Source organism: Scleropages formosus, chromosome 8, assembly GCF_900964775.1.
Source record: "Scleropages formosus chromosome 8, fSclFor1.1, whole genome shotgun sequence".
NCBI classification, from domain to species: Eukaryota; Metazoa; Chordata; class Actinopteri; order Osteoglossiformes; family Osteoglossidae; genus Scleropages; species Scleropages formosus.
The window spans coordinates 10,270,959-10,286,897 of NC_041813.1; positions in this window are offsets into that span (position 1 = coordinate 10,270,959).

A 15,939-nucleotide genomic window follows, 5' to 3' on the forward strand; every position below is an offset into this window, starting at 1 on the left:
TTGGTACCAGAGCTCCTTGGGCCAAAGGTCAGTGATCGACTTGTAGTCGTTTCATCTGACTTGAGGCCACGTGTTCTGGACACCTGGGTGAAGAGAGGAGCTGAGCTGTCAACCAATCACCATCAAGTAGTGAGCTGGATCAGGTGGCAGGGAAAATGATGAACAGACTTGGTAGACCCAAGCGCATAGTGAGGGTGTGCTAGGAACAACTGTCAGAGGACCCTGTCCAGAATGACTTTAACTCCCATCTCCATGAGAACTTAAGGCCTTGGTTGTTGTGGGGCTGTCATGGCTGACACACCTCTGCAATGTTGCATGGACCTCGGGGACAGTGCCTTTGGATTGGCAAACTGAGGTGGTGGTCCCTATTTTTAAGAACGGGGACCTGAGAGTGTGTGCCAACTATTGGGGTATCACATTTTTTCAGACTCTCTGGGGAAAATCTATGCCAGGGTGCTAGAAAGGAGACTCCAACTGATAACTGAACCTTAGATTAAAGAGGAACAATGCAGATTCCATCCTGGCTGTGGAACATTGGACCAGCTTTTTAAAACCCTCTTGCAGATAATTGAGGGGGCATGGGAGTTCGCTAATCCAGTCTACATGTGTTTAGTGGACTTGGTGAAGGCCTATGACCAAGTTCCCTGAGAAATTCTGTGGGAGGTGCTTCGGGAGTATGGGGTGCCGGGGCCACCACTGTGTCTATTCGGTCTCTGTACACACGGAGTGAGAGCTGTGTCCGCATACTCGGCATTAAGTCATGCTCGTTCAATCTGGGAGTTGGACTCCACCAAGGTTGTGCCTTATCCCCATTCCTATTTGCGGTTTTCATGGACAGGATATCCAGATGCAGCCAAGGTCAGGAGGGCATTATATGTGAGGGCCAGAAGATAATGTCTCTGCTTTTTCTGGATGATGTTTTACTTTTGGCATTGTTACATGGATGCCCCCAGCACGCACTGGAACGGTTTGCAGGCGAGTGTGAAGCAGTCAGTATGAGGCACCTCCAAGTGTGAATCCATTGTTCTCTCACAGAAAAGGATGGCATGCCCCCTTCAGGTAAGGGGAGAGAATTTGCCCCGGATGGAGGAGTTTCAGTATCTCTGGGTCTTGTTCACGAGTAAGGGGAGAAGGGAGCGTGAGATCGGCCGCAGGCTGGGAGCAGCGGCAACAGTAATGCAGTCACTGTACTGGACTGTAGTGGTGAAGGGGGAGCTGAGCCATAAGGCAAAGCTCTCCATTTACCGGTCGGTCTACATCCCTACCCTCACCTATGGTCATTAACTCTGGGTAATGACTGAAAGAATAAGATAGCGGATACAAGAGACTGAAATGAGTTTTTTCCACAGGGTGATTGGACTCACTCTCTGTGACAGGGTGAGAAGTTCGGCCATCCGGGAGGAACTCAGAGTAGAGCTGCTATTCCTCCGCATTGAGAGGAGCCAGTTGAGGTGGTTCGGTCATCTGGTAAGGATGCCTCCTGGGCACCTGCCTTTGGAGGTATACCAGGCACGGCGAACTGGGATGAGACCCCGAGGTTGGCCCAAGACCCGCTGGCGAGATTATATCTCCCAGTTTGGCCTGGGAGCAGCTGGGGATCCCCTGGGTTGAGCTGGAGTAAATTGCGAGGGATAGGGATGTCTGGGCTTCTCTGCTCTCACTATTTCCACTGTGACCCTAGAAGGACTATGAATGAATGAATGAATGAATGAATGAATGAATATGCTCGCAATTGCACTGTAATGAACTGGGATCCTCTCTAAGGTATACCTAGCCTTGTGCCTTGTGCTTCTGGAATAGGTTCCAGAACACCATTATCCTGCACTGGAAAAGTGGTAACTGAGAATGAATGCATTCTGTTGTGATTTTATTATTTTAAACACTGTTGTAATTTTTGTTCTTTTATTCTGTTGTACTAAAGGGGCAATTTTTAACATTATTATAAACACTTATAACTCTTCTATGCTGAGATATCAGCTCACAGATATTACAAAAAAACATGGGTGTTTTGGGTCTTTGAACATGAGACACCCTTGCCTAGAACCCCAAAACTCCAGGTAGCTCTACCTTGAAAGCTTAGCAAATTACATGTGATCATAAGTCCAAATTTTCATAATATGAACATTTGTTACATAAAGGAAGCTTGTATACTAAACCAAAAAAATAGTCAAATAGGTGCTTTAGATTGCATTGAAAAATTGTACCATAATGCTGTAATATGTTCTGTAGACTACAGAACATGCTGTGTAGATGTTTGTTTTATACCTCTCATAAACCTAAGTGTATTTGCAGGAACTGGATAAACTGGAAAAAAGAATTCTTGTCCAGTGCATCTCCAGATGCCTGCAGGGATGGGGAGTACCTGTTCTCAATGTTTGTTTACATATAGGTTCACACTTGACCTATACCTGAAGCATTAGTTTTGATTAGTATTGACTTCATCTCTTTAAGAAAACGGTGTACTAAAAAGGAAGCTGTTGACCCCCTCCACTCCTCATCCTAGAGCTGTCTCTGGTGCTCTGGAAAGTGCCTTCTGCAGGTTTATGGAGAGGATCTGATGTTCATGTCACCACTGAGCTTCTGCCTTCTTTCTTTCTCATACTTTTTTTTGACATCTGTTGGGAATACTTTAATTAGAAAATTCTTAACCGTGCCCAAAAACTATTGACTGATCCACATTAGGATGTTAAACAGAATTTGTTTATAATGAAAGCTCTGAAGATGTGAAATGTGGAGTAAGTGATAAAAACATTGAGAAGCCAGTGATACTGAAGAAGTTGGATGCTGTCCCCAAAGAGAGGTAACCTGTGTGCTGTATGTTGTATTTAGTCCCACTGCACCATTATCCTTCTCAGTAAATCATGTGTTGTTAGTGTAAATTCAACTCCTGGCATGATTCTTCTGTGTGTTTTAAAATGTCCGTTCTTCTGATGTTGTCTGGAATTGTGGTTTTGATTCCTTGGAGCCACAACATTCTGTAATGTGCACTATAATCCTCCATGCTTTTTACACTTTCTGCGCACACGGCCTACAACGGTGCTGTTTTGTGCAATATTATACCTGGGTGCAGTTAATGTCGGTGTGAGTTAGCTGCAAGGGTCTCCTGTCTGCTTGCTTACTAAACATCAAGCCCTGAAGTGTGAGTGTCACAATATTGTCATAGCCTCTCTGGTGTCCTTTATACCTATAGTAACATCTTCCTGCCACCTTGTAGATGAGAAAAGGGCTGAAGTCCTAATTCAGAGTGTGAAAACACAACATTGGGATTATAAAGTCTTACTAATGACAGATCTTAGTGCCTACACCTAACTAACTTAATGAACACTTAGTATTTTCACCATATAAAGAAACTTGGACAGTGGAGCAATAGCACAGTGGGTAGCACTGCTACACAGTGCTTGGGCTGTTCGGATGTAGGTTTGAATGTGGCTCAGTCTGTGTGGAGTTTGCATGTGCTCCCCATATTCAAGTGTGTTTCCTCTGGGTGCTTCTGTTTCCTCACATAGTTCAAAGGCGTCTTTTTTTAGTGGATTGGTGACTCAGTTACTGAGTGAAAGACTTTTGAGCTTATTTTATAAATTCAATTTGTTGCACTTTACTGCCTAAAACAGTAAACTGTTGAGAAAAGGGGGAAAACCTGTTACTTAAGTGGAACACTAGTCAGCTATTAACTTTCATTCCAGAATGAGTTGTGCAACAATTACCCTAAAAATCATTACCGTTGATGATCTGTCTGCAGAATTTGTGCTTGTGCTTATACTTTGGTCTCTCTTTAGCAGTATCCATTGCCAAAACAAAGCAAAGTGCCATATAAATAAAAGCCTTATATTGTCACTATTTCCTTAAGGCAAACTGTATATCTGCAAAATGTATATTTTAATATTTATGAGCATATGATGTATTAATAAAGTATATTTTTAAATCTCTGTTCTGATGTCTTACTATAAAAATGAATCATTGGCAAAGGATATTTATGGGGTTGTTACGATGTCCGCCCCAGTGCGGACATCGCCTACTGCATCCTGGTAAAACCTTAAAAATTGACTTACTTGGTTTCCAGAATCAGGATACACACACACATTGTCTGAAGCTGCTTGTCCTAAGAGCGGTCATGGCGAACCGGAGCCTAACCCAGCAACACAGGGCGGAAGGCTGGAGCAGAAGGGGACATATCCAGGAGGGGATGCCAGTCCGTCGCAAGGCACCCCAAGTAGGACTTGAACCCCAGACCCACTAGAGAGCGGGACCCAGCCAAACCCCCGGTGCCCTCATAGAATCAGGATCCTGGAGTTATATAAAATAGTTTTCAACCTTTCCACTTGAAATATTTAAAATCTTTTCAGTAATTTTGGGATAAAAGTATTCATTTGTTTTTCCATACAAAGATGATCCAAGAATTTTAAGTGAAATACCAGATTAGCAAAGGGGAAGTACACAAAATACCTACAAAACTGGAACAGCTGTTGGCATAATGGTTAGAGTTGCTGCCTTTGGCCCTAAAGGTTGCAGGTTTGAATTTCCCCTCTGGCTGTAGTATTCTTGAGTAAGGTACTTACTCTAAGTTGCTCCAGTAAATTTACCCAGCTATATAAATGGGTTGATAATTGTAAAATAGCTTAACATTGTAAGTCACTTTGGAGAAAAGCATTAGCTAAATGAATAAATGTAAGTGTACTTGAGGCTGACCCCGTATGGGACAAGCGGTTCTGAAAGTATGTGTGTGTACTTGAGGCTGACACTTGGTGATGTGAAACTGGTGGGTTATAGTCAATACTTTCACAAACATAGCTTTTGCTCAGATATGTTTTGAAGAAAAGAACCTTTTGAAATCCTTGATGGTTCATAACTCTATGGGCCAATAAATTTCAGTTCCCTATATTAGAGGAAAAAGTTGCCCCCTTCAGCGCAGTTGTCTTTTTGAAAAAGACTGCTTTCAGTAGGATTGCTCCAGCAGTCTGAATTGTGGTTTTTACTGGCAAGATGGGGCCAATGCACATCTATATGTCAGGCTTTTCGCTTGCTCATGGGATGGTCGTTAATAATGGATTTTCACAAACGTGTAGTTACTCAGCAGCAGCATGAGATGCAAGATTTTGGGAACCAGTGGCATTATTTTTGATGAAGGTGACACTTATGTTCCATGTTTCTTTGCTGTTTTCTTCTTTTCTCTCTACCCATATTCCAGGTCAGGGAAAGGGTGGGTAAATATCATCTGGCATATTCTCTTGATGAGGGGTCCATGCCAGTCAGCCCATGGAACAGGAATGACTGTTTGAGTTCTCCAACAGGGGCCACTGGGCTCTTTGAATCCATCTTCTTCTTTCTAGTTAATCTAACTGTAAGTAGATTAACATTGTAAGTTGCTTTAGAGAAAAGTGTCAGCTAACTGAGTAAATGTAATGTAATATAAGAATCCTCATTCCATGAAAGGAATGCCTTTGAGGAAATTCTGCTTTTTGATATTTTACCAATATCAGACACTAGATGGCGGAGTAATCATATAGAAAAGATGACACTGGGGTCCTGCTCGAGCAGTGTTTTCAGTGTTTAGATTCATAACATAAGCTTTGGCATGACATAGAGCATTGCCATAATGATCCATGGCTATCTGTGATGACTGCACTAGCTTTACAGCATTAAATATGGGCAGCATGGTGGCACAGCGAGTAGTGCTGCTTGCTGTCTCACAGCGCCTGGGTGGTGTGACGGGACATGGGTTTGATCCCCCCTCAGTCTGTGTGGAGTTTGCATGTTGTCTGTCTGGATTTCTTCCAATAGTCCAAATACGTGAGTGAGGGAGTGTGTTCCACTGCTCTATGGATAAGTGACCCATTGTAAGTAGTGTACCTAGCAGTGTAAGTCACCTTGGTGAATAAGGTGTGTGGGCTGATAACACTACACAGACTTCATTGGAAGTTGCTTTGGAGAAAAGTGTCTGCTAAATAAATCTGTCTTACAGAAAGTAAGGTATTCTACAGTACATCCAAGTTAGTTAGACAAGTCCCCCAATTCACCAACCCTCCTACCCTGTTCCCTCTATAATACTAAAAACAATCCTGAGTTTGTATGTAAGATGCCTGGCACAATGGCTTCAGCTGAATAATAATAGTAATCTACAGTACTGTGATAGATCACAAATAAAGTAATACATTCTTATAACTGGATATGTTAGAGTAACTAAATATGAGGAGATACCCAAGGTTAACCATTTCAGTGATTACCCTGGGATGGCTGGACCCACTAAGCCTCATAACACCCCTCTGCCTGTGGAAGAGTCGGCTACAAAGAGTGGCACTCCAACACTTCACAGCCTAGCATGGTGTTCTTTATACCACAGTCTCAGCAACGCTTCTGGACACAAACACCTCTTGTCAGTGCCACTGTCACTGTACTTTGTCAGAAATGGTCAGGTTTTAAGGAGCATGAATCATGGAACAGAGAGGATACTTACACAATAAGCTACTTAAAAACTAGCATTGCCTATATTTCACTGAGTTCAGAAATACACATAAAGTAAGAGAACAGGCTCTCCAGGATATGTGTTATCCCATTCAAATTGTTTGCAAAAACATACGACATGATCTCATATTGCTTATGCTGTGAAACTTAACTCTTCACATTTCTACCAAATGAAAGATCCCCTGGGGCAACAATGAAGTAGCCCTCTATTACTGCTCTTGGGTTTCCCGACAGCTGCCTATAACACCTCTCTGTGGGAATGTTAAAAGGCATGAGGTCAAGGAAGACAGAGAACACTCCCCCAGTGCCCATGTGCATCTCCTTGAAGTAGCTCATCTACACAACACACAATCAAGCCTAATATGATTAAGGCCTGAGACTTTTGTTCTTGTAAGCAGAAATTAACACTTCATTGCTTCTGTCGGCAGAAATTCAACACCGTGCTTCTGATCAGAGCTTACTCACGAAAGGGATGCAAATCAGATTAGCTAAAGATCGGCAAGAATGAAACATGATTAGCTCCTTTAGGGCAAATTAGCTAATTTCCTGCTTGCCCCAGAGAGATGCAGTAATGGAGATGTGGATGATGCTAATTGATAGCAAGGTGGAGGGAGGCTGTCTGTTTTTCAGTGATACCATTAACTCATATTTACAGAAGAGGGCCAGAGGCCATTCCTGCCTTCATGTTGAGCTCCACAAGGGGACGTCCTCTCTCTGTTAAGAACAGCGTACAGTCCAGCTGTACAAAACTTGGATTGCTCAGTTCAACATGAAAGAAGCAGAAGACTCGCTTTTGGAGTTTGAACCAACAAACTTGAAATCATACATAACACATCAAAATGTCCAAATAGGTACTTGCAGTCTACTCACATCTAAAAAAAAAAAAAAATCCATTCCTTTTGTCATGTTAGGAAAGGATGGGAAAAACCCCAGGACAGAACTTCCTGAAGAATGTTTCTGCATCAGCAAGGGGATTATCTGCAAAGAGATCATTGACTTTATCCCCAAAGCCAGTACAAGCACAGCTGGCTTCTTGTCACTAGCATTTAACTAAATCCACACTAAGTTTACACAGAATCACAGCAAAAGTGAAAGCATCCTATTCAGCACCAAGAAAATATTTCAGTAACTCTGCCAATTTCCCTGTAAAGCCCAGTTTTAATTTAGGACTCCTCAATGGCACAAGATAAAATTCTGAGAAAACAGCACAAAGTAAAGGTGGAGGGGTTCCTCTAAACTTACATTACTCTAATAGGACATGTAGTTTTTAGTTTTTAACTTCACCTATCTAGCCAAAATGGGAAGGGATGTGGGTTGGATACCAAAAAAATCTGGATAATACGGAATCATAAGTAATATAAAGCTCTATATGCACACAGATGGTTAAATGGGCTCAGAAATTAAGTAATAATTATTTCAGTGTTTTTAAAATAAACCTTAAAATGAAACCAAAATAAACCAGTTATTAAATGTCACAGCTCAGCACACAACTAAGGTAAAAAAAAAACACAAAACAAGCCTCCATGTAGACAGAGATATTTAGAGAATGGTGAGCAGAACTGCTTGATGCTACATGTAAGCCTAAACTAGACAGGTTTTCAGTCAAATACAAAATGTCAAGCACAAAAAAAAAAAAAAAAAAAAAAACATCAGCAGGATAATATGGAAGGCCTGAAAACTGATGCTATGGTGAACAGAGGACACAGAGTATACTGGACCCAAGAGCAGGATCTTTTATTCTGAACAGAAGGATCAGACTGGTACTCTTGGTCGGGGACAGGCGAATGGTCAGTCAATTGGTGAGCGGGGTGGTAGCGAGGAACAAAGCAGGTTGTCAGATTTAGGGAGTCAAGGAGCAGGGCTAGTGGATGGTAAGAGAATAGGCATAAAACAAGGATTTGAGATTGCAGAAGGGACGGTAGTTTCAGGAAAGATTCCGCAAAGGTACGGCGGGGGACTGGCTCCTCTTAAATCTGAACACTGGTTATGCTGGTTAGAAGAGGTGCCTGGGGTGTGGTGATGGGCGTGACAGTAAACCCCCCCCCCAGGTACACTACTTACAATGGGTCACTCATCTATACATCAGTGGAACACACTCTCTCTATCACTCACACACTAGGGGTAAACCTGAATAGCATGTCTTTGGACTGTGGGAGGAAACCAGAGCACCCGGTGGAAACCCATGCAAACACAGGGAGAACATGCAAACTCCACATAGACTGAGCAGGGATCGAATTCATGTCGTCTCGCACCACACAGGCGCTTGAGACAGCAGCGCTACTCGCTGTGCCATCATGCTGTTACGGTACCAAAAGTCAATGGCTGGGACATCCGTGAGGCCTGAATGCCAGGGACAGAGAAGGGGCTGATAACCTAGGAGACACTGGAAATGTGATAAACCTGTGGAGGAATGAGAAAGGAAATTGTGGGCATACTCCGCCCACAGTAAGGAACGGGATCACTGGTCCTGGTTGCGGTTGCAGTAGCTCCAACAAAAGCGGCTAAGGTCTTGGGTCAGGTGGTCTACTTATCCAATTGCCTGTGGGTGGTACCCCTGGGTGAGGCTGACCGACACCTCCAGCTTTTGCCAGAATGCCTTCCATACTTGGGATACAAACTGTAGTCTGCAGTCTAAGACAATATTTTTGGGCAACCCGTAGATGCAGAATACGCGGTGGAACAGCTGCTCGGCCATAGCCAGCACAGCTGAGAACCATGGTAAGGACATGAGACGGCAAGCTTTGGAGAACTGGTCAATGGCCACCAACACGACAATGTTTCCCTCCAAGGTGGGTAGGTCCATGTGGAAATCCACTGCCATGTGGGACCATGGCCAGGAAGGGACAGGGAGAGGTTCCAGCAGGTCTGCTGGCTTTTGGTTCGGGGTCTTCGCTTAGGCACATACCTCACAGCACTCCACAAACTCCTGCACATCCTCACAGATGGAGGGCCACCAGTATTTTCACTGAAGTAGAGTGTAATGATTGAAATGAATGATGAATCAGCATACAGAGAGGAGCTGCACCAACTCACAGAATGGTGTAGAGACAACAGTCTATCTCTTAATGTTGATAAGACTAAAGAGATGATTGTTGACTTCAGGAGGACCCAAGTAGACCACTAACCAATGCACATCAACTGTGGAGAGAGTCAAAAGCTCCAAGTTTCTTGGTGTCCACATGACGGAGGACCTCTTCTGGACTCGCAACACCACCTGCCTATCCAAAAAAGCGTAGCAGCATCTCCACCTCTTAAAGAGGCTGAAGAGAGCTAAAATCCCCCCTCCCATCCTCACTACGTTCTACGGAGGAACAATAGAGAGTGTCCTGACCAGCTGTCTCACTGCAAGACCCTACAGCAAATTGTGAGAACATCTGAAAAGATTATCAGAGTCCCTATACACACCATCGACGCCTTATACAACAGCTGCTGCATCCGCAAAGCCACCAGCATTGTGGATGACCCCTCTCACCCCTCTGATGGACTCTCGCCCTCTTGCCATCTGGCAGAAAGTACAGGAGAATCCGTGCCACCACAACGGATTCCACAACAGTTTCTTCCCTTAGGTAGTCAGATTACTCAACACCCTGCTGCCTCCCAGTGCTCACCTGGCACAGTCAGACAGATAACCCAGCATGACTTCATACACTACAAACTGCCTACAGTTCACAGCGCATGTTTTTTGTATTTATTTATTGTCTGGTACTCCTGTTCTGTGTTGCACCATTGTCACCGGAGAAACGACATTTCATTCCACTGTATACAAGCTATACAGAGGCATGACACTAAAAACAACTTGAACTTGAAAGGCTCCCTTGACAACCTGGATGACCAATGGCGGAAGAGTCATGGACCCATCGGCGCAGCTGAGGTCACGTCCCTGCGGAGACATGCTCCTCTCCCTCGGGGACATCCTCAGGCCCAGGGTCCTGCCCTAAGATCCTATGAAAACTGCCACCAGATGAAAGCAACAAAACATGACTTGGGCAGAATGGGTTCTGGTGAGGCTACAATGGGGTCCTTATCATGGATGCCGGACAATGCATCTGCTTTGGTGTTTTTTGACCCTGATCAATAGGAGACAGTGAAATGAAACCAGGTGAAGAACAATGGCCATCATGCTTGTCGGGGGTTCAGATGGGGGCATTCTAAAATATTCTAAGTTCTGGTGGTCAGTGAGGACCAGGAATGAGTGAGTGGCTCCCTCCAGCTAATGTCTCCACTCCTCCAGGGCTAATTTTATGGCTAACAACTCTCAGTTCCCAATGTGGTAGTTGCGTTCAGCGGGCGATAGCTTACAGGGGATATAGGCACAAGGACGGAGTTTCGATGGGAATCCCTGTTACTGCAAAAGCACGGTACCCACCCAATAACCGAAGCATCAATTTCAACTACAAACGACAGTGTAAGGTCTAGGTGCCGGAGCACCGGGACGATGGTGAATAACCTCTTGAGGCTCTGAAAGGCCTCCAGGGCCTCTGGAGATCAAATTAATCTCGTGGCCTTCCCCTTAAGCAGGGAAGTGAGAGGTACAGCAATGGTGCTGAAACCCTGAATAAACCTACACTAAAAACTGGCAAAGCCCAAAAATTGCTGCAAGGCCTTTATCGAGGTCAAACGGGGCCAGTCTAAAACCATCTGGACCTTCAAGGGGTCCATTGCTATCCCATTAGGGTCAAGGATGAACCCCAGGAAAGAGAATTGCTTATGATGGAAAAGGCACTTTTCACCCTTGACAAAGAGGTTGTTTTCTAGAAACTGACTTAGCACCTAATGTACATGCCCCAGACGCTCGGACAATAACCTTGAGAACACCAGAATGTTGTCTAGGTACACAAGGACACACTTATTGGACTAAATTCCCCAGTACGTGGTTTACAAAGGCCTGGAAGATGGAAGGGACGTTTGCCAGGTCATAAGGCATTATCAAATATTCATAGTGTCCTAGGGTGGTGCTAAACACGATCTTCCACTTGTATCCCTCTCGAATGCAGATTAGATTATAGCAATGCGGAGATATTATTTGGTAAAAATTTGGGCCCCATGTGTGGCTGAAATGAGAGGCAAAGGGTGCGGGTATTTTACGGTGACCTTGTTCAAACTGCAATAATCTATGCAGGTACGCAACTCCCCGCTTCTTCTCAATAAAAAAAAAAAGAAAAACCCCACCAAAGTGGGCAAGGTTGACGGCCTGATGAGGCCGGAGGCCAGTGCTTCAGTCACAAAGTATTCCATAGCCTTTTGTTTGGGTAGGGATAAGGAATAGATTCTGCCACGTGGTGGCGAACCTCCTGGCAACAGATCAATTATGCTGTCCCAGGGCCGGTGAGGAGGCAATGCAGATGGCCTGGTCTTACTGAAGACTTCTATGAGCTACTGACAAACCTCAGGCACCTCTAGAGGTAGTGCTACCTTGGGGCTTTCTATGGACGTTGCCCTACATGGGAGTGATAAACAGGAGGATGCAGGCTGTGGGCCCCATGACACTAGCTCCCTAGTGCTCCAGAGGAACACGGGGTCATGCTGGGCCAGCTAGGTATATCCTAGGATCACGGAATTGTCGGGAGACTGAATCAAGAAAAAGGGGAGACCTTCCATGTTACAAACCCCCATTTGGAGGGTTAGCAACTCCATACAGGACTACACGACACTGTTACCCAGGGGTTGCCTATCAAGTGCACTAACCCATAATGAGATGTCACACGCACAGGTCGGAATCCCATGTGCTTTGGTGAATGCAGAATCCATAAAGCTGCTGGCTGTCCCAGAATCTATGAATGAGTGCATAGCGACCCAGTTCTCCCCCACCACAAAATGATCGGGACTGAGAGCTGAGAAACTGGTTGGAGGGGGTCACTCACCTGCTGTGTTGGTCGGTGGGGGGTCCTTTGGATGGTCTTGCCGGGCAGGTTGCTCTGAATACTCCAAGCTGCCGCAATAGAGGCAAAGCACCCCATGGAGCTCCCTTTGCCTCTCAGCTGGTGTTTGACACCTTTGGCTAATCTACATAGGTTCCAGGGACTCCATGAAGGGTCTGGTGACTGTGGGGGTTTGCTACAGGCGCCTCAGACGTTCTCGGGCCAGATTGTCCAGTGTGATGGCATTGCCGATGAACTAGTCTAGTGTCCAGTCTTCCCCTCGGTACACTAGCTCAGCTTGGATGCAGGGATTTAGACCTTGCTCTGCCACCTGCACAACATCATTTCACTGTGTCTCTGCTCCCAGGGTGCAAAATTGGAGGGCATATGCAGACACGGATTGGTCACCCTGCTGGAGGGTTATTAGGTGATGACCGATTGTCTTACTGGACAATGGGTGGTCAAAGACAGCCTCGAATCATTTTTCAAAGTCCGCATACGTAAAGGTGGAGTGCTGCCTCCAAATCGCCGTGGCCCATTCCAAGGCTGGTCCCATCAGCACGGACACAATGTAGGCAACTTGAATGTCGTCAGTTTGGTAGATGTGCAGCAGGCTGGAAATGATCAGCTCGCATTGTAGGAGAAACCTGTGGCATTTCTTCAGATCACCATCATACCTCTTTGGCATGGCAAGTCGGAGGTCCATCGCTGGCACTGACGCAACGGCGAGTGTTGATGACACGGGGGCTGGTGCGAAAGCGGAGGCGGTCACTCCAGTATCCTCAGTTCCATGGTCCTGTTGGAGGACACTCAGTATTCCTTGCATGGTCTCTGCCATCTGTTGGAGGGTCTGCTTGTGGGAGCCAAGGAGTACTTCTTGTGCGGAGACGGCATTCCGAAGACATTCAATCTCTGCTGGGTCCATGGATGAGGCGAAATCTTCTGTCACGGTGAACAGAGGACATGGAGGACACTGGACCCAAGTGCAGGATCTTTTATTCTGAACAGAAGGATCAGACAGGTACTCGTGGTTGAGGACAGGTGAATGGTCAGTCGATTGGCAAGCGGGGTGGTAGCGAGGATCCAGAGTCATGGTCACGGGGCGAAGCAGGTGGTCACATTCTGGGAGACAAGGAGCAGGACTAGGGGGAAATAGGCATGAAACAAGGATTCGAACAAGCAGAAGGGGTGGCTGTCTCAGGAGAGATTCCACAAAGGGACGGTGGTGGACTGGCTCCTCTTATACCTGGTCATGCTGATTCAGGTGCCTGGGGTGTGGTGATGAGCGTGACAACTGAATATGGGACAAATGGGACTCCACACATAACAGTTACTGTCTCTCACGAACCCATCCCTAAATATTCTAAATTATTTTTAAAAATGTGAACTTGTTATACTGGGTCCTTAACTTATGAACACAACGGAGACCAGAAATCTATATCCTGATTTGTAATATATATGGCCATTGACTTTTTAATGGGTTATTAAAAAACTCAGACAAAATTAAAATAAATTTTAAAACCCCTCTTGTAACACTTCCATCTCTCCAACCATTATGAAAAAGCAGCTGTCCAATGCAGGGATACAGTGTCTACAACCTTTTCTACAGGCATAAAGAAAGAGACAGGATACACCATGGACTTGACCCAACTTGGCTGCAGTTTAACGGTTTTATTTTCCTACTTTTTATTAAGTTCAAACTAAATGAAAAAAATAGCTGTACTAAAATTACTGCAAAAAAATGTGTCATTTGCATAACCTCCCATCAATCCCACTGACCAATAAATAAACATATCCGACAAATATTTCAACTTCCTATATCACCTACAAAGATGCAGTATGGGTAGGAATATGACACCAGATTAATTCACTTCCACTGTGTTTATAGCTCCTGACTGGTTTTCAGGAGTTATTTTCAATTAATGGCGGCACGGTGGCAGAAAGTAGCACTGCTGTCTCACAGCCCCTGGGTGGTGCGAGAGGACGTGGGTGCGATCCCTGCTCACTGTGTGTGGAGTTTGCATGTTCTCCCCGTGTCTGTGTGGGTTTCCTCCAGTTTCCCCCCACAGTTCAAAGACATGCTGTTCAGGTTCCCCCAGTGTGTGAGTGACAGAGAGAGTGTGTTCCACTGATGTATGGATGAGTGACCCATTGTAAGTAGTGTATCCACCAGTGTAAGTCACCTTGGTGAAAAAGGTGTGTGGGCTGGTAACACTACATAGTATCCACTGGAAGCTGCTTTGGAGAAAAGTAACAAGAGGACGAATGTCGCACGTGTTCATGGGAGGAATCTAAAGACTCAGCACTGAAAAGAAGTTTGTGAAGTGAAGGCATTTTCATTTTTAGTTTGATATATTTAATTTTAATGTTCCAAGTTCATCAAAATTTTAAAAAAAGAAAAGCCTTGGTAACACACTTCTGGTTTCAGGGGACAGAGGTTAAGCGCTCAGTGACAGGCGAAACATGCTCAATGGTACTTCAACATACTAGGGACTCTGATCTGGATTTCTGAATGCGATATTCCGTCCTTAGCTTGAAGAGAATGCATTTTCCCCCTTTGATTTTCAATAACTTTTAATTTTAATATAGTTTTAAGTTAATAAAAATAATGTTTAAAAAGTGTCATTGCCAAGCAATGGTGTCAGGGTACACCCTGCTTTATGCCCCATGCCTGTGGTACAGACTCCGAAGCACTCCTACCCTTAACTGGACAAAAGGGCTGTGTCATGTAGCTTTTATTTATTTTGACTTAGTGGTAAAAGTGTATGTGGAATTGCGAACAAGTCGACTTAGGGTCCATTGTGTTCATAAACTGACGAAACAGTACAGGGAAAACTCTTGAAAGAGCCTAAAAATCGCGCTAACGTATGACTGCCTACAAACAGAGGCACGGAGACACACAGGTCGTGGCGGATCACTACAGTTTCTGTTCCCAGTTCTGCAGTAATGTAGACTGCGCGTATCCGGTGAGCGACAGATGTACCCCGTTTTTTTATTTTAATATACATTCCAATTTCAATAACCGCGCGCCCTGAGGTCGCGGTGAACCGGAGGCTATCCCGGAAGCATTAGCCCAAGGCTGGGTTGTTGTTGTGCACCATTGGGTGCAAGGCTAAACGGATACACCCTGGACTCAGACTGGAGGAGACGACAGTCTATCGCAGGGTAGCCACTCATACACGCTACGGGCAATTTAGTCAATCCACTTGAACTACGTGTCTTTGGACGGTGGGAGAAAACCGGAGCACCTAGAAGAAACCCACGTTCTCAGACTGAGCTGGGATTGAACCCACGTTGTCTCGCACCACACAGGCGCTACTCGCTGCGCCTCCGTGCCGCCATTTTATACGTTGTTATTAAACATTCGACAGTATGTTAGGCATGCGCTTTTTAATGTTCCCATTGTTTTCTTGAAAATTATACTTTAGTAATAACTCTGCAATATGTTTTAATCATTAGGTATTATGAAGATTTAGATAAACACTGCACTTTTTTATGATTTTATAATACCTAGCACGAAATACTGAAAAAATTATAATCTTGTTGACGTTTATATTTGTAGCTCTGTGTTGGTCAGTTTCATCTCGAAAACAAAAGTATTTCGCGTGCATCAAACTATTTA